Source organism: Littorina saxatilis, linkage group LG16 (assembly GCF_037325665.1).
Source record: "Littorina saxatilis isolate snail1 linkage group LG16, US_GU_Lsax_2.0, whole genome shotgun sequence".
NCBI classification, from domain to species: Eukaryota; Metazoa; Mollusca; class Gastropoda; order Littorinimorpha; family Littorinidae; genus Littorina; species Littorina saxatilis.
The window spans coordinates 24,916,544-24,935,464 of NC_090260.1; the positions used below are offsets into that span (position 1 = coordinate 24,916,544).

Sequence of the window (18,921 nt, forward strand, 5' to 3'; positions counted from 1 at the left end):
CACGAAGGTATGGTTTGAAACGGCTATTGGTGGTATATGGACGAAAGACTTGGCGAACTTCCCCTGCATAAGCGAAGCAGAGGTGATCGACCACAGATCTACAGATCTCTGGATCAACTTTCTTACTGCGTCGACGTTCGACAAGTTATACGACGCATCCAGCGCAAAGAATCTGAATGCAAAACCTTGGTGTAAACGATAGACATACTGTGTGCATAAAATGTCTTTCTGCATGGCACAACAGCTAGTAAGCAACTGTGGTGATCAGACTCAGAGCGAGTGTGCTGACGTCAATGAAGCAGACTCGCAACGAAGTGTACGGTATGCTGTTGTGGGGGGACGCTGACCGGACAGGCACTTGGAGCCTACTGCGAGTGTATTGCTGGGTAAGTGTTGTTGGCCTTGTATGTTTTGTGGGATTAACTTGATGGCTGCGTTACTTGGTATCTTACACAATCAGTTTTCATACTCAGTCATATAATGCATGGCACACAAAGTGACAAACACACACAGAGATTCATAATTCTCTACTGAAAATGTCTGCATGAAAAAGCTGTCTTTTTGACTCACATGCGAAGCAAAAGTGAGTCTATGTACTCACCCGAGTCGTCCGTCCGTCCGTCCGTCCGTCCGTCCGTCCGGACGTCCGTCCGGACGTCCGTCCGGAAAACTTTAACGTTGGATATTTCTTGGACACTATTCAGTCTATCAGTACCAAATTTGGCAAGATGGTGTATGATGACAAGGCCCCAAAAAACATACATAGCATCTTGACCTTGCTTCAAGGTCAAGGTCGCAGGGGCCATAAATGTTGCCTAAAAAACAGCTATTTTATACATTTTTCCCATTTTCTCTGAAGTTTTTGAGATTCAATACCTCACCTATATATGATATATAGGGCAAAGTAAGCCCCATCTTTTGATACCAGTTTGGTTTACCTTGCTTCAAGGTCAAGGTCACAGGAGCTCTTCAAAGTTGGATTGTATACATATTTTGAAGTGACCTTGACCCTGAACTATGGAAGATAACTGTTTCAAACTTAAAAATTATGTGGGGCACATGTTATGCTTTCATCATGAGACACATTTGGTCACGTATGATCAAGGTCAAGGTCACTTTGACCCTTATGAAATGTGACCAAAATAAGGTAGTGAACCACTAAAAGTGACCATATCTCATGGTAGAAAGAGCCAATAAGCACCATTGTACTTCCTATGTCTTGAATTAACAGCTTTGTGTTGCATGACCTTGGATGACCTTGCTTCAAGGTCAAGGTCACATGTATTTTGGTAGGAAAAATGTGTAAAGCAGTTCTTAGTGTATGATGTCATTGCTAGGTTTAGTTATTTGACCATGTCAAGGTCAAGCATGTGAGTCGTATGGGCTTTGCCCTTCTTGTTTGACAAAGTTATGAGCAGCATGTTAATGTAATTTCAATCAGTATCTCCAGGAGACCATGCCATGTTGGCTAGGCATGTTCAATAGAATACCAGGTACCTGAGTGCGGAGTTTTATTTAAATGTGTACGTACACATGTGTTTGTGAATCCTCTTGTCAATGAAGGTTATCACTGCAGTAAGATCAAATTCCATTCTGAGCCGGTATATATTTTATATAGATATCAACAGCATGCGCTTACAAGCTCTCTGTAGGAATTCCTAGGAAAGATAAAGTTAATTGTTATTAGCAGGCTAAGGAAAATCAAGATGACACAAACGGAATTTGATTGTGTGTTGTTGTTTTTACCCAGAAAGGACAGTCTTGCAACCATGTGGCTGCCACACTTTTTGCTGCTTCACACTACATGGCTGAAGGAATCGACACTGTGCCAGCAGACAAAACTTGTACACACTACAAATGTATGTGGAAGGGGCATGCTGCCAAGAAAACTGCACCAGCTGCTCTCGATGACATCAAAATTGTTAAGTAAGTGTGTATAATAATTAATATTAAGGAAATTAGGGTTGCGTTACCTAGAGGTTTACATCAGAGTGTGATCTATTTTTTTCAGAACATTTAAGTCTTAAAGTTAAAATATAGAGCTTGTTAACTACAACAGCTACAAGACTGGGGAAAGAGAAACAGTGATATTTATAAAGTGCATCATCAAAAAACTATGCATTTTACATTTAGTCAAGAGACGAGGGCGGTGGTGTATGTTTGTGTGTAGAGCAATTTCTGGAAAACTACAACATTATGTTTAGGTTAAAAACAAACCAGCCCTGAAAGTGGCAAGTATTTTACTCGCCATAGTGAGTAGAAGCATGCAACTGGTGAGTAGAAGTGTTCATCTACTCGCCAAATGCGAGTGAAGATGCTGAATCAAGTTGTTGGTTTGGTTCGTAAAATGTGCTCTCTGCCTGGTACGTTTTCAGAATCACTAGCCAGAGGCTATATGCATAATTTTTTGACTTTCAGGGCTACAAGCTTAGAAAGTTAAACAGATTTTTTTTTAAACAAAGGGAAGCGTGATTTCCTGTGGGACAGTTTTGCTACTGCGCTATGCTGGGTTGCCATTTACCTTATTCGACGTGGATGCTGGTTTTCAGCTAAGCATTGTCCTTGTGAAATGTACTGCGTTCAGTATCGTTATACATGTTTGACAGACTGGTGCAACTTGTTTTAGCATTTGTACCCAGCATAAGATTTGCTTTAGTGTCAAATAAAAAAAATAATTTCATTTTCAGGTATGCTTCAAGACAAGACAAGTTTCCCCGGACGACTCTTCAAGGCCTCAATTTTGACCCAAGAAGTCTGGATGCCAGGAAGCGCGACTAAGAGATCTTCAACAACCGGTACCAACCGTTTGAAGGCTGCATATAGTTATGATATACTGAACTAGGGTTTTCAAGGTGTGATATTTTTTTCCAATACCAGTTAATTAAGTTGGTAGCAACAGTTAACTGTTCTGTCAAGTGAAAAATGTATGTAGTTTCAATATGGACAGGTAAAATCAGTACTTTGTTTACAGCGAGGGAGGGTACGTAGTGCTGTCACCTCTGTGTGTGAGTTCAGGTTTAATTTTTTAAATGCCTGCAGTTAAGACAGAAGATTGTGGAAGCTGATAAGAACTTGTGTCAGAGGATAGTAAGAAGTGTTTTGGCTTCGTACGGACTATACCATCATCCAGGACTTGTGTGTATTATTCGGAGAACGTATCAGAGCCGAGGACATGTGTTGTGAACAGCGATTCTCAGTGATGAAAGTGTAGTGTGTGTAATGCCGGACTGTGTTCTTCTTCAACTTCGGAATGGCAAGGAGGTATTTTGTGAGATGTTTTATGATTTGATATCCATGTACTGATGATTTCATTCAATAGCGAAATGTTTGAAATGTTCATTCGTTTTGTGCCATGTTTGTTGTTCAAGAGTGTGTTGTCACCATCCCTTATGAATATGGACGTGTGTGAATGTTGGTGCAGACATGAGCGTTTGAGCGAGTGAATTTAGAAGCCCTGTGCATGAAAGTCATTACCGGACAACCAAATCAGCAAACATAGAAATTCCTTGTCATACACATCGATCTGATCAAGGTAATAATGTTAGCACTTTTTTTCCAATTTATTTCACAGTTATTTGTTATTTTTTTGAGGAAATTATAATGCAATTCACCGATTTTAAAAAACATGATTCCAATTGTCTCCCTTGAACAAATTTGTTTGTACAAAATTTGTTACTTACTTTTTTTTTTCAAGGCTATATCAAGGAAAATTCTTTTTAAACTGATTGTGGGACCGTGCACAAGCTGACAGACTTGAACTCAAAAGTTGCAGAAGATTCTTGGCTGCGACTTTTGAGTTCAAGCCGATCAGTTTGTGCACAGTCCCAAGATTTGTCTATATTTATTTATCACTTAAAATAAAATACAGTTTTTCTTTTAATTAAACTGTAGATATGTCAAAGACTGTTTTGAATAATTTTGGGGGGTAATTTTCTTTAAGAAATAACTAAGTGAATGCACAAATTGTGTACTAAAGTGTCGGTACAAGGGAGACAATTTGAAGCCATTTTAAAAAACAAAGCAGTATATTGCATAATAATATCCTTCAATTATAACAAGAAATAAGGAATAAACGTCTCTTGACATGTTGTCTACCTAATTATCTTGATCGCATTTATTTAAAGTGGGAATCGTTATGTTCGTAAGCTCACATACAATCATTTATGAAACACATTCAGACCAGACCAGAGATTTGATTGATAATGGGCCCTTTATTCTATACAGTACGCTCCCATGGGGTCGCCTTCACGCGGCGGGAGTGTTTCCACCAAGCTACCCCACCCCTTTACTTCTCTTCTTTTGTCTTATTTCTGCCTTACCAGTCCTTTCACCTATATTTCCTTCCAAAAAACTCTCCCTACTATTCCCTGCAGTTTTCTGATTCCTTTCTTGTCTTATTTCTACCTGACTGGATCCGTCACCTTTATTTCACTTCCCAAAAGTCTTCTTTTCCACATCCTTATTTCTCTGTGGTCTTCTTAAGACCCAGCGTGTTTGCCGTGCGCTGCGACCTGTACCGGTTTGGGCTGGTGACCTGATGATTGAGGGGTTTACTTAGTTGCGACTTTGTAGCGCCAACACATCATTTTGGCCCAGTCTTTATCTAAGACAGGAGGTTGAAGAAGGCTTACCCGCTTCAATCAATCGGCTGGTCAAGTCTGGGTATATGTCTTGAGCATTTTGCATCGGACCTTTGGCTAAAGGAGCAAGCGGCGGTAGGAGGGGGCGGCGGTAGTCGGGACAAACACTATGCCAAGTTGTTACCTAATCCGTTTCCGCTTGGAAAGAGTTGACGAACATTATGCCAAGTTGTTACCTAACCCGTTTCCGCTTGGAAAGAGTTAAATCTCCTATTACAGATTGATACCATATGTTTCCTCTTATCGCTGCGTATATCCATCTGTATCCTTGGCGCTCTGGAGTTGGATAACCGCTCCACCTAAGCGTCCCCTTGTTGGGCTCCGTGGTGGGTGGGGATCAGATGCGACGAAGATAAAGGCCTCAAACATGGCCACCTCTTCTTTTTCTTCTTTTTTTTCAAGCACCCGAAACGGAAACAAACGAAGATACTGCGTTGACTCTGACTCTGACGATGAAGTCCGAGTCAGAGCAACAAAGAACAACATCAGCGAGGCCTGGCCCCGTTTCATTGTTGTTGAGACAGCAGATGAGGCACAGCCCATCTCCAAACTTTCGCCTTTTGCGATACAGAAGGTTATTGCAGGAGTATCATCAACGATAGACAACATTAAGAGGCTTCGTAATGGTTCTCTACTGATTGAATGTCCTTCAAAAAAGGCATCAGATGGTCTTCTCCGTCTGAATGGTCAGAAATTTGTTGATAGACCGGTCAAGGTCAGTCCTCACAGAGGCCTGAACACCAGCAAAGGAGTCATCCGATGCCGAGAGCTGGAGGGCCTCAGTGAGGCTGAAATAAAAGAAGGTCTAAAGGATCAAGGTGTCATTGATGTGTACCGGGTGTTGATCAGGAAGGGCGATATCAGAGTACCCACCAACACCCTTTTCGTCACTTTTTGTACCCCAACCATCCCTGAGAAAATAAAAGTGGGATTTGTTCAAATAAGAGTCTTTGTATATTCCATCACCAATGAGATGTTTCCAATGCCAAAGATTTGGACATTCAAAGGCTGGATGTAAACAGAAGGCAGTGTGCGAGAGGTGTGGCGGAGATCCTCACGAAGGTCCCTGCACATCACCACCCACCTGCACAAACTGTAAGGGAAACCATTCCCCGTCCTCCAGAGAATGTCCAAAATACAAGTTTGAACAGGCCATTCAAAAAACAAAAACGGAGAAAAAGATGTCTTTCTCAGACGCCAGGAAGGAGGTTGAAAAAACTAATGTTTTTTCCTTCCAGAAAAGTTTTGCGGCAGCAGTCAGTCAAAGACCTGCAACAAAGTCAACACCCACCCAGACCAGTATTTCATATAGGTCTGTGGGTGTCCAGGCAGGCCCGTCCATGTTGAAAAGGACAGAGCCCACAAGAAACAAAAGTATTTGTACACAGACAGATGAAAGCACAGGTGGGGCTATCCCCACTGGAGACTCTATGGGGTCTCCTGGTGAGGTTTGCTTCACCGCCCCAACTGGAGACCCTGTGGGGGCTCCTGGTGAGGCTCGCTTCACCACCCCAATTGAGGACCCTATGGGGTCTCCTGGTGAGGTTCGCTTCACCACCCCAACCCAGAAGCCCGTTCACAGGGCAACTCACAGGAAGGGGGCCGTCGAGGTAGTGGAGGTAGTGGACCTTACTCAATCCACACCACGAACACCTCCGGACAAGGGAAAAGTTACTCTGCCCCAAAGATCGCCTCGCACCCCAAAAATGGAGAAAAATCCCATCACACTATACAATCATTTTGGGAGTTTATCCGACGAAGAGGGTATGGAGGCAGAAACTTCTTAAAACTAAACAAACATAGCCAATTTTATTCAATGGAATTGTAGAGGGGTCCAAGCTAACTATGAAGAATTATGTCTACTTTTACACAAATTTCATCCTGTTGCTACAGCATTACAGGAAACAATGCTGAAACCAAACAAAGATTTTAATGTATCTGGATACAATGTTTTTAGAAACCATTCAGACAATAACACGTCTGGGGGAGTTGCTCTTTTGATTAAGAAAAGTGTACTTTGTAGTGAGATCAACCTATGTACAAACATTCAAGCCGTCGCAGCACGAGTGACATTAGATAAAACCATCACTCTCTGCAGTGTATATCTGTCACCATCAAAATGTTACACGAAGCACGATCTTGAAAATCTTATTGATCAGCTTCCAGCTCCCTTTGTTTTAATGGGAGATTTTAACGCTCATTCCCCTTTATGGGGCAGCAACTCTCTAAGTACGAGAGGACGAATTCTAGAAGATTTTTTAGACAATCGTAATCTATGCGTTTTAAACGATGGAGTACCAACATATCTCCATCCAGCAACAGGATGCAAGTCCATACTAGATCTAGTTATTTGCGACACCTCTCTTGTTCTAGACTTTGAATTTAAAGTCTATGATGACACATGTGGTAGCGATCATTTCCCTATCTTGATGTCTCAAATAGATGGATTGGAAGAAGCTTCCCCCCAGAGATGGAACCTGAACAAGGCAAACTGGCTGTCTTTTACTGCCGAATGTTCTGTCCAACTCACAGAAGACACTGTCTTTGATGGAAGTGACGACCCATCATCTATTTTTACAAACACTCTACAAGACATTGCCACTGAGTACATCCCAAAAACATCTTCAAACAACCGCATTAAAGTGCCATGGTTTAATAAAGAATGCCAAGAAGCCCGATCTGAGCGAAAGAGAAGTCTACACAGGTTCTACAGATGCCCGACCCTTAGCAAGAAGTTGACTTTCTTCAGATTTCGCGCTAAGAGTCGCACTGTCATAAAACATTCTAAAAGAACATCCTGGAGGTCTTTTTGCTCAAACTTAAACTCTAAGGTATCATCAAGTAAAGTTTGGAATGCTATTCGTAAAATCAAAGGGAAAAAAGGATCTGCATCAATTAACCACCTTGTGGTAAATGGATCCCTTATAACCCAAAAGAATGAAGTAGCAAACGTTCTGGCTTCAACAATGGAAAAAAACTCATCAACAGAAAATTACTGCACAGATTTTCAAAAAATCAAAGCCACCCAAGAACGTAAACCCATAAACTTCTCATCTCAGAATGAGGAGAACTACAACAAGTTGTTCAGTATAACTGAACTCAAACAAGCCTTACAAAAATGCAACAACTCAGCAACGGGGCTGGACGGAATACATTATCAGTTCCTCACACACCTACCAGAAAGTTGTCTTCTGGTCTTGCTGAAGGTTTTTAACCACATATGGGAGAGTGGATCCTTTCCACCTTCATGGCAAGAAGCGATGATTGTCCCCATTCCAAAACCAGGTAAAGATCATACAAACCCCAGCAACTACCGTCCGATAGCCTGGACCAGCTGTCTGTGTAAAACCATGGAGCGATTGGTCAACGCTAGGATGGTGTGGTACCTAGAAAAACAAAACCTCTTAAGTGATGTGCAATGTGGCTTCCGAAAGGGACACAGCACCACTGATCATTTGGTACGTTTTGAGACCTTCGTTCGAGAGGCCTTTGCGAGATCTGAACATGTACTAGCTATATTTTTTGATCTCGAGAAGGCTTACGACACGACCTGGAAACACGGTATTTTAGCTGATTTGCATGAAATGGGTTTTCGTGGACGTCTCCCTGTTTTTGTGGAAGGATTTCTAAGTAATCGATTTTTTACAGTACGGGTCGGTCCCAACCTATCAGAGTTCTGTCAACAAGAGATGGGTGTTCCTCAAGGAAGCATTCTATCACCCATGTTGTTCAACATCAAAATCAATAACATAGTAAAGGCAGTACTGAAAGGATCCGAGTCATCCTTGTTTGTTGATGACTTTGCACTTTGTGTGCGTGGCAAATCCCTACATAGAGTGGAAAGGCAGCTTCAATTATGTATAGACAAGGTGCAAAAATGGGTAACAGAGAACGGTTTCAAATTTTCCGCAAGCAAAACTGTCTGTATGCATCTTTGCAAACAAAGGGGAGCCATGCCAGAACCCTCTCTGGTCCTGAATGGTAATCCTGTCAAGGTTGTTGAAGAATTTAAATTCCTAGGACTGACCTTTGACCGTCGACTAACATTCCTTAAACATATCCAGTATCTGAGAACATCATGTCTGAAAGCTCTGGATGTATTGAAAGTGGTTTCTCATACGGACTGGGGTGCTGACCGCACAGTACTACTCAGACTTTACCGTGCTTTAATCCGATCCAAGTTGGACTATGGTTGTGTCGTCTATGGTGGAGCCGCAAAATCCAACCTAAGGCTATTAGACACAATACACCACCAGGGTATACGTCTTTGTCTGGGAGCTTTCAGGACGTCTCCAGTACAGTCCTTATATTTTGAGGCCAAAGAACCCTCTCTGAGGCTGCGACGCCTGAAACTCACCCTAAATTATGTGTTGAAACTGAAAGCTATGCCTACAAATCCAGCCTACCAATGCGTATTTCAACCACAATGCTCTGAATTTTTTGAAAGTCACCCAAATGATCGAGCACCTCTGTCTTCTCGGATTCAGTCACATCTGGCCGAATCAAAGATAAAACTCGATCATGTTAGTGAAAATCGATGGACAGAAACACCACCATGGACATTGCCAGATCCAGTTGTTCGACTCGATCTGACAAGGTTAAAGAAGTCAGAGACAAATGATTTGATTTTTAAACAGTGTTTTAGCCAGTTCTGTACCGAGTTTCCTTCCCATCAACGAATATACACTGATGGGTCCAAAGCTGAAAGTAAAGTGGCATCAGCTTCTGTCACTGGCCCTAAACTCGATAGGGCCTTTTCGGCCCGTCTTCCGGATGACAGTTCTGTATTTTCTGCAGAGTTGAAAGCTTTACAGCTAGCTCTGAAACAGGTATATCAGTCAAAAAAGAAAGACTTCCTGATTCTGTCGGATTCCCTATCGGCTCTTACCGCCGTGAAGAGAACTCAGCTAGATCACCCACTGTTGGTCGAAATCCAAGAGCTACATGCATCTCTGATTGAAGAAGGCAAAAGGATTGTGTTTGCATGGGTGCCATCCCATGTTGGAATTAGAGGCAACTCTGCAGCTGATCAAGCTGCTAAAGAAGCCAGAGAAAGACTCATCACTGACAAACACACGAAGCATTCAGATTTCAGAACTCGCACCAACATGTACATAAAGTACCTATGGCAGAGTGAATGGGACGAATGTGAAGGAAATAAACTTCATAAGATCGTCCCCCAGCTGTCGGACAGCCTACCCCAATGTCGCCTCAACAGGAAAGAAGAGACAGTTCTCTGTCGCTTACACATTGGGCACAGTCACATTACACATTCGTATCTGCTGAAAGGTGAAGATCCACCATACTGTTTTGGATGTGACGAACCATGGACATTAGAACATGTTCTCACAAAATGTGTAGACGTTCAAGAATTTCGAGACAAACACTACAATGCGGAAACACTGAAGGTTTTATTCCGGGATGTTCCCCCGGACAAGATTTTTAACTTTTTAAAAGAGATCAAGATTTTTTACAAGATTTAAAGTACCAGAAGTGAAAATTATTAATTTTTAGAACCTTCTTTTACAGTGATAGATTTGAATGTAAATAGTCTGAAACGTAGAACTTGCCATATGAAGGGAAAAGAAAATAACTGCATCGGTCTCGAATAGCAGCTAGCATCTGCTGAAGAGACATTAAACCCCAAAAACCAACCAACCAACTATACAGTACCAGAGTAAATTATATAAACCATTACATGACAAAATAAGCTTCTTGCTCTTTGGAGTGATGTGGCCTTTGGCAGCTCATCAACCCAGTAATGTAGACCTGCCTTTTTTACGAAGTAGGTGCATGCATACCGAAAGATCACCATATCATCATATGTGTAAAACCATACTGCAGTGTCATTTTTCAGTAGAGAATCAACAGAAAAAGAGCGTATGTTCTCCTTCACCTTCATGTTGTCTTTCTTCAAGCCAGAAACATCTTCAGTCAGACGATTAATCACAGAGGCCTGTTATGTAATTGTCATCTGCAGCTCTGCCAACTTGAGGTAGTCTGTGTTCCAATAACAATACCCTCACATGTAGTCGTGTCCCTCTTTGCAAAGGCATGATCTGGCCCTGGTCCTAAGCTCTCACTAGATGCGGAGGGCAAAGGAATGGCTGCTTCTGTAAATACAAAATCAAATGTATACATTAGCAATAGAATTAGCATCAATGATCTTGTTATCAGATTACACATGCATCACACTCACAGCATTTAAGCATGAAAATACATGAGGGAAATAACTCCTGAAATTGAAAAAAAACTTAGGGGTGCGGGAGATGCTCCCCGGAAATTATTTTGGAGTGTTCTATGCAAAATCAAAATTGTAGAAATCTAGTGCTATTTTTGTTGTTGCACCAATTCAATGGTACATTTCTGGGAATAAAAAAAATGATTCAGCATGAGCTTTATCGATGTCTTAAAAACTGCATCACTATCTGTATCAAGTAACCTCCTTAATCTTCTCGATTCAAGAGTCGGTTGATTCAGAGATACTGTAGCAACAGATCTCTGGTTGATTGCATGCACGCGGCTTGTCGACATATGTCTAGATCTTGTTTGTTTGTTTTCTAAAATCTTGCATTTGTTTCGTGACCCTTCCTATGCATCCATTTTGGGCTGCCGATTCATTTTAAATGTCTTATACACTGATGTAGGAAGACAATTTGAAGTCAGCAGATCATAAATTAATAAAAACAAACAAAGCTTACTTGGCTCTGAGTCTCTTCCAGATCCGATGATATTTTCAGCGTTGACACTGGGGGTGGAAGCAAAACCGCTTGCTTGTCGTCGGTCTTCAGCGGACAAAGTCACGTCTCCGACCAGTACCTTGTCCTTCTGCTAGAGTCACTTGTTCTTGATGTTCTCTCAAATCCAAGATTAAGGGTGGGTACGAAGTCAAAGGAGTTGGCATCGTTGAAAACCGTGCCATTGCCAGACACGAAGTGACGCGAGCAGACTTTTCAATGGCACGACAAACCCCTGTCGTCGGATTGCTTGCACCCATCGCGTCCTTCGCTGTTGCGCCTTCGCACTCAGCTTGCACCCATCGGAAAGCCATACAATGACAAATTCTGTCCACCGTATTTCTCTTTCTTCATTCCACTGTTGCACTTGCAGTTGTAAACACAACAGTTTGTCTCGTCGTCTCCGCACTTTACTTTGCACCAAGCCTCGTTGTCGATTTTTCCTTTTGCCCCTTAGTTCCGGTAGATCTGACAATAAACTTCTCAGCGCATGCGCCAAAATTTAAGTGAAAAAGGTCTATTGAACACATTGAAAACCTGAAAATTGTAAAAAAAACATTTGTTTTTAAAACGATACAAATTTACGTTCATCTTATTCTTCATCATTTTTTTATTCCAAAAACATATAAATATGTTATATTCGGATTAAAAACAAGCTCTGAAAATTAAAAATATAAAAATTATTATTAAAACAAAATTTCCGAAATCGATTTAAAAACAATATCATCTTATTCCTTGTGGGTTCCTGATTCCAAAAACATATAGATGTGATATGTTTGGATTAAAAACACGCTCAGAAAGTTAAAAAGAATAGAGATAAAGAAAAGCGTGCTATCCTTCTCAGCGCAACTACTACCCCGCTCTTCTTGTCAATTTCACTGCCTTTGCATCGAGCGGTGAACTGACGATGCTACGAGTATACGCTCTTGCTGTAAAAATGCAGTGAGTTCAGTTTCATTCTGTTAGTTCGACAGCTTGACTAAATGTTGTACATGAACAATGTATGCAAACCAGATGATCCAGCGACGTCCTTCCAAATAAACGATCGGAAGCGATTGGAAGCGATCGATTTGATACTGCAGCAGACGATGCTTTGACAGTCTGTAATACGCTGCAGTATTCGCTCGAATATATGTTTATAATTCCTTTTTTTGTCTTTTTCTTTATGAAAATGATCTAGTTGACTACTTTTCTTGGAATGCGCAAGAGGATGATAATCAGCAGTAGCTAAATATCTGTATTTTACTGTAAATAGGACCGAATTGTTTCAGCCGACCTTCACCTTCACGCCGGCGCTAATGTTTTTTAGGTCACAAGTATGGCTCGCGAAACAGATCTAAAGCTGCTGAGACAGTGTTGTGTATAAAATAGATTCACCGGAAAAAAGACATTATTGTACTTCTCATGATCAAACAATGAGGTAATTTAGCTACATGTATATTCTAACGTTGCCTTGTTGAGAACTGGGCGTGCGAGTCTGTGCGTGTGCGTTTGTGTGTGCGTGTGTGTGTGTGTGCGTGCGTGTATGTGTGAGTGTGAGTGAGTGTGTGTGTGTGTGTGTGTGTGTGTGTGTGTGTGTGTGTGTGTGTGTGTGTGTGATTCCCTGCCAGATTAAATGTCTAAAGTGATATAAAACAGAATGACTCATAGTACTCAGTTTAATTTATTTTGCAGCTTTTGTTCCAATTACAAACCATGGCGCTGTGTGTTTTGTGTGGTGATCCGCTCAACCTTGGAGAGAAGACTGTTGTGCCAACAGACAGAGGAAGAGATACCATAAACAAGGCTAGTCTGGAACGTGGTGATGCCGTTTGTCTATCAGAAGGTGAAGCAGTGCACGAGGTTTGTCGTCGCAATTACACGAATGCACGTAACATTCAGAGCGTTTTGAAGAAGAAAGCAGAAAAAGAGAACGCTTTATCAAATCTAGCACAGAATTTGCGCTCACAGAAAGAATATTTTGACTTTGCTAAATGTTGCCTTTTTTGCGGCAAGGAAGCAAACCTTGACTCGCGCTCTGGTCCCAAAGTGTATCCAGTTAGGACACTTGACTTTGAACGCACAATTTTTCAAGTTTGTTCGCAGCGCTGTGATGAATGGGCAGACATTGTACGAAGCAGACTGGAGTTTGTATCAGATTTGCCAGCTGCTGATGCAGTCTACCATCAAAACTGTAGTCTTTGCTTTCGGAGCAGGAAAAGACCACCACAGTTTACTCAGTCGCATCAAGGCAACAAACAGGTGAAACTTGGTCGACCGAAAGATGAGAGATCATGAGAGGAAAGCTGAAGCGTTTGAGAAAGTTGCTACCTACCTGGTTCAAAATGAAAACGAACAGATAACAGTGAACGACCTGATTATCAAAATGAAGGAGTTTACAGATGATGCTTATAGCCACCCGACGATGAAACAAGAACTTCAAAATTATTTTGGTGAGCAGCTCATCGTCACGGAAGTCAACGGCAAGTCAAATGTCGTAACATTCAGGAAGACGGCCTCTTCAATTCTTCATAACTTTTATGCAAAAAAGGTCAAAGATGAGGATGCACAGAAAGAGCTGATTCTCAAAACCGCTGCAGAACTGCTAAAGAGTGACATAAGAGCAGTGCCGACATCCCATGCAATGTACCCCAGTGATGATGACATTTCATCGCGTGGCGCCAACTTAGAGTTTGTTCCAAAGTCCTTACAGATTCTTCTTGAAAACATCTTCAGTGGAAAGGAAACCAGCGTGAAAGTCTCATCGATTGGACAGGCAATTATGCAGGCATCTCGCCCACGATTGTTGCTGTGTCCCCTACAGATCGGACTAGCTGTGCAAATGCATCACTGTTTTGATTCAAAGTTTCTCATTGACACATTGTATTCTCTGGGATTCTGTTCATCGTACAAGGAGGTTCTGACCTATGAAATGAATGCTGCCGTTTCAGAAAACAACGTTGCGTTTCAAGTTGATGGCCATTTTACCCAATATATCGCAGACAACCTTGACCACAACACAGCAACACTTGACGGGTGCAACACATTTCATGGAATGGGAATGATCGCCACTGTCACTCCCACCATCGGAAAAACAGACAGAATCAGAAGAAGAACTGACGTCAAGCCAGAAGAAATAGTGAAAAGAGCTAAAGTTGACATTCAGTACTACAACAGACAAGCGTGTGATGGCCTGCTGAAGCTGAAATTTGAACATCTTGAAAACGTGTTTGTAGAAGATGTAACATCAAAGGTGGATCTGCTGTGGAAAGCTTGCTGGCTGTTGCAACCCGACAGACCATCTTGGTCTGGTTTCATGCAAGCCATCCACAAGGGCAGATATCCAGGACAGTCATCCATAATATTTATGCCGATGATCGACATGAATCCCAGTGACACCACGTGCATATTTTCTACCCTGCATTTCATCAGTGCTCAGGCAAAGCGCAGCAACACGACACCTGTGTTGACATTTGACCAACCCTTATGGTGGAAAGCTCTTGGCATCATCTCCAGTGAGCCAGATGGCAGCGACCTTAAAGCCATTGTCCTTCGCCTTGGACCCTTCCATCTGGAAATGAGTTTCCTGGCGTGTATTGGCCATCTGATGGAAGAAACGGGTCTTCATGAAGTGCTGTCTACTGTGTACGCACCAAACGCAGCGAGCAACATGCTTCAAGGGAAAGCTGTGCTGCGTGCCGTTCGAGGACACATACTTGTTGACGCAGCACTAAGTATGCTGTTGCTGTCTGACATATTCCGTGTGCCACTGCCACTGCCCGAAAGTGACACAGAAAAGAATAGAGATAAAAACACGCAAGATGAGCAGACAGGAACACTTTCGACCCCTTACGAGTCTGAACTCAATGTGAACCAAGTTGACGCACTGAGCATCAATAAGGACACTGCTGTGCAGCTTCACGGTGTTCTAGAGTTAGAACCAGTTTCCCAGCTCCCCTCTGATGTGAAGGGAATAGTGAGAGATGCACTGCGTGACTTCGAAGGTAGAGAAGATTTGAAGGCTGCTTCTTCTCTTCATGACCAACTTCTGAGGGGAGAGCTGACTCCAGAGTCGATCCAGAACAGCCAACATCTTGTCACAATCAGAACGAAACTACAGGAAAGAACACTTTCATTTTGCAGTAAAACCAGTGAACTCTGGTTACTGTACATGGCAATGGTTGACATCTTGAAGCGCTTTTTGAAAGCTGAGAGGACGGGAGATTGGTTTCTTCACCTTTCTGTTGTAAAGGAGATGCTGCCATATCTAGCAGCAGCTGGACACAACTCGTATACCAAGTCAGCCTATCTGTACCTGCAGATGATGAACCAACTTGACAAAACCAGTCCTGATGTCTACAAAAGCTTCACAGAAGGAAATCACGTTGTGAGACGAAGTGACCGCCAATGGGCTGGGATCTCATCAGATCTTGCGATAGAACAGACCCTGATGCGGGATGCAAAGACAACAGGTGGTCTAACAAGAGGGAGAGGCATGACTGAGTTTCAGCGTTCAAAGTGGGTGCTCTCCATGCCAGCCTTCGCTCAGGTGAACAATGCCATGCAAGAAGTCACAGGCACACGGCGACTTTCAAGTGACCAGCATATAGAAATGGGGTCAGCAAGAACAGCTCGGGACACAAAAGACATGATGGCTATCACGTCTTACCTCCTGGACAGAAACCCTTTTGCTGATGATCAGGCCCTCAGGAACATTGCAACTGGAGTTGTTGGGGAAGCGGCTGTAAACGTTACCAAGGCCAGAGAGGTCGGGTGTGGCATAATGCAGGCCATGGAAGGGAAAACAGTGTCGGATCTCGTCTTAAAAAAGAAGGATCAAGTCATAACACTGGGAACAAAAAAGTCACTGAAGGTTGATGGACATTCGATCACAGTCGACCCTCAGCTTCTCTTCCAGAGATTCATAACAGTGGCAAACACAACATACGAGGACAAGAAAGAACTCTTTCAGTTTGAACTGTGCAGCTTCCCCTCAGCCCTGTTTGAATCCCATGAATTTTTGAGACAGCCGAACAAAGCTACCCTGGCGGATGAACTGTGGAAGCTGGTTATTGCCCATGCAGGTTCTCCCAGCTCAAACTTTCCTGCCGACGTACAGTTCGTCATTGACGGAGGCTCTTTGCTTCAAAGGCTGCAAGGATCGTGGACGCGGGGAAACACCTTCCAGAGCATCATAGATGGTTATACACAGTTCGTCAACTCCCGGTACCCACATGCCGTCATTGTCTTTGATGGCTATATGTCTGGGCCATCAACGAAGGACATGACTCACCTGCGGAGGACAAAGGGGCGTAGAGGGGCTGCTGTCCATTTCTCACCGGACATGGTTCTCAGATCCACAAAAGAGCAGTTTCTTGCAAACGCAGAGAACAAACAGCGTTTCATCTGTGCACTTGGTACAGCTTTGGAAAAAAACTGCACAGTTATCCATGCCAAAGCAGACGCTGACGTGCAGATAGTCCTCTCAGCAACACACTGCGCCAGAGAAAAAGTCACTGCAGTAATTGCCGAAGACACGGATCTGTTGGTATTGTTAGGCCATCATGCATGTGCAGACGCACATGACATCCTGCTCTTTTCTGACAAACAGGCCGGTAAATCTTCAAAGTTCTGGAACATCAAACAGCTGATTGCAGCTCTTGGCAACGTGCGCCACTTGCTCCTGTTTCTCCACGCCTTTACCGGCAGCGACACAACCTCTAGGCTGGCGTCGGAAAAGCAGCCTCGATGAAGAAACTCAGAAACAACCTACAGTTGCAAACACTTGCTGAAGTGTTCCTCCAAGACAATGCGACCTTAGAGGATATCCTATCAGCAGGTGAAAAGGCGTTAGTGCTGCTCTACAACGGTAGTTCCAGAGAGGGTCTCGATGAACTTCGCTACCGACTCTTCTGTTCAAAGGTAGCTGTTGGAACAACGTTTGTGCAAGTTCACACTCTGCCACCCACCTCAGCAGCTGCCCGATTCCACAGCATGCGAGTGTACTTGCAAGTACAAGAATGGATGGGACTCAAAGTGGCCATGGATCCCACGGACTACGGCTGGAAACTTGAGCATGGCATCCTTGTTCCAGTGACAACAGATCTGCCGGCAGCACCAGCCGATGTGTTAAAGGTGATTCGCTGCACATGCAAAAGTGGTTGTGACACAAAGCGGTGTAGCTGCAGGAAACACGGACTAGAGTGCACATCTGGATGTGGGGAATGTCGCGGTGTTGGCTGCTGCAACTCGCCTCTACCGTCTTTTGAAATCGAGAGTGAAACATCGTAACCATCATGTTTTCCTCAAAAGGTAGGCCTATTGTGTTATGCACTCTTTTCTTCACCTGTAGATGACTTTGAATGAAAGCCGTCCTAGGAAGTATTCTGCTGAAGAAGACAAAGGGATAGGAATAGGTATAGTCATATTAAAGAATGCGTATTTCTTTTATCGTCCGTACGTGAACAACGCATTGCAATGCGTTATTGTTCATTTCATTTTCATTATTTTATTATCCCAGGGCTGGGAAATTCGGGTAGCTTCCTCCAAATGAAAGCTTGCAGCAACAAGAGTGGTGCTAACCAGGTGTGCGCGTGTTAAGGTGTAAGCAGCTAACTGCACTAATAGCAGAATGACCAAGGTCTTTTACGTTTTACTGTGGTGACACGGGGGTGGGACATGGATACCGTTTCTTGGTCTGCACATACACTTGACCCTTGTCCGTCCACCGGCTTAATAAAGTGTTCCTTATAGATGATGGTAGGCTAATGAAGCGGCGTAGAGTGGAATTTTGCGGCGTTATTGGCAGAAACAAGGGTTTTTATATGTGACGTAATCAAACCGTCATAAAAAAGTTATGCAGAGGCTGCCAACGGTATAACTCGTTGGGAATGTTGAGACAGGCTATCTAAATGCGTTGCAACAAAAAAACTTTCTGTAACCATTTTTTTTGGGTCTAAGCATAAATCTGGACAGGCTCCCCACGCTATATGCTCTTTCTGTGTGTGTGTGTGTGTGTGTGTGTGACGGAGTGATTGAGTTTGTGTTACTGTTTGTCGATTTCTTACGTGAGCCTTGATGGCTTCGCCTCTTGTTCTGAGGATCAAGTCGTCTGACTCACAAACCAATACTTGCTTTCGAGACATAGACAATATACTAATAACCAATCTGATTCTACAATAGCCCCCTTACTCCTCTGTCCGCTTGTTTTGGTTCGTGAATCATCAAATCTGAAGTTCTTCTTTCTGTTCTTTCGTATGTCTTCTTCTTGTATCTGCTTTATTCGTATTCTGTGTCCCCGAGGAAGACCCAAAGGGTAAACCGAGAGAGATCGAGAGATACAGATACAAAGAGGCATGCACATTATACTGCATAATTTTCATGTAGATTTGGACATCACGAGACAATGGGGTGAGGGGTTGCATGCCGAGAGATACGAAAACAATTCAGACATAATGATTAAGATACACATGATCTGTTTTATTTTCCATTATAATGGAGTAAGCGTACTAAATACGTATTGTCTTCATCCAGCCTGCATCCGAGGTGTGTGTGTGTGAGAGAGA

At 42.9% G+C, this 18,921-nt stretch overlaps 1 long non-coding RNA gene across 1 annotated transcript; it reads left to right on the forward strand.

The window, feature by feature from the left end:
- Nucleotides 1-1,404: 1,404 nt before the first annotated feature.
- On the forward strand, nucleotides 1,405-3,337 carry LOC138950678 (uncharacterized). The gene is made up of 2 exons (XR_011450768.1): nucleotides 1,405-1,926; nucleotides 2,688-3,337. It is a non-coding gene; the product is annotated as an uncharacterized lncRNA (long non-coding RNA).
- Nucleotides 3,338-18,921: the final 15,584 nt, after the last annotated feature.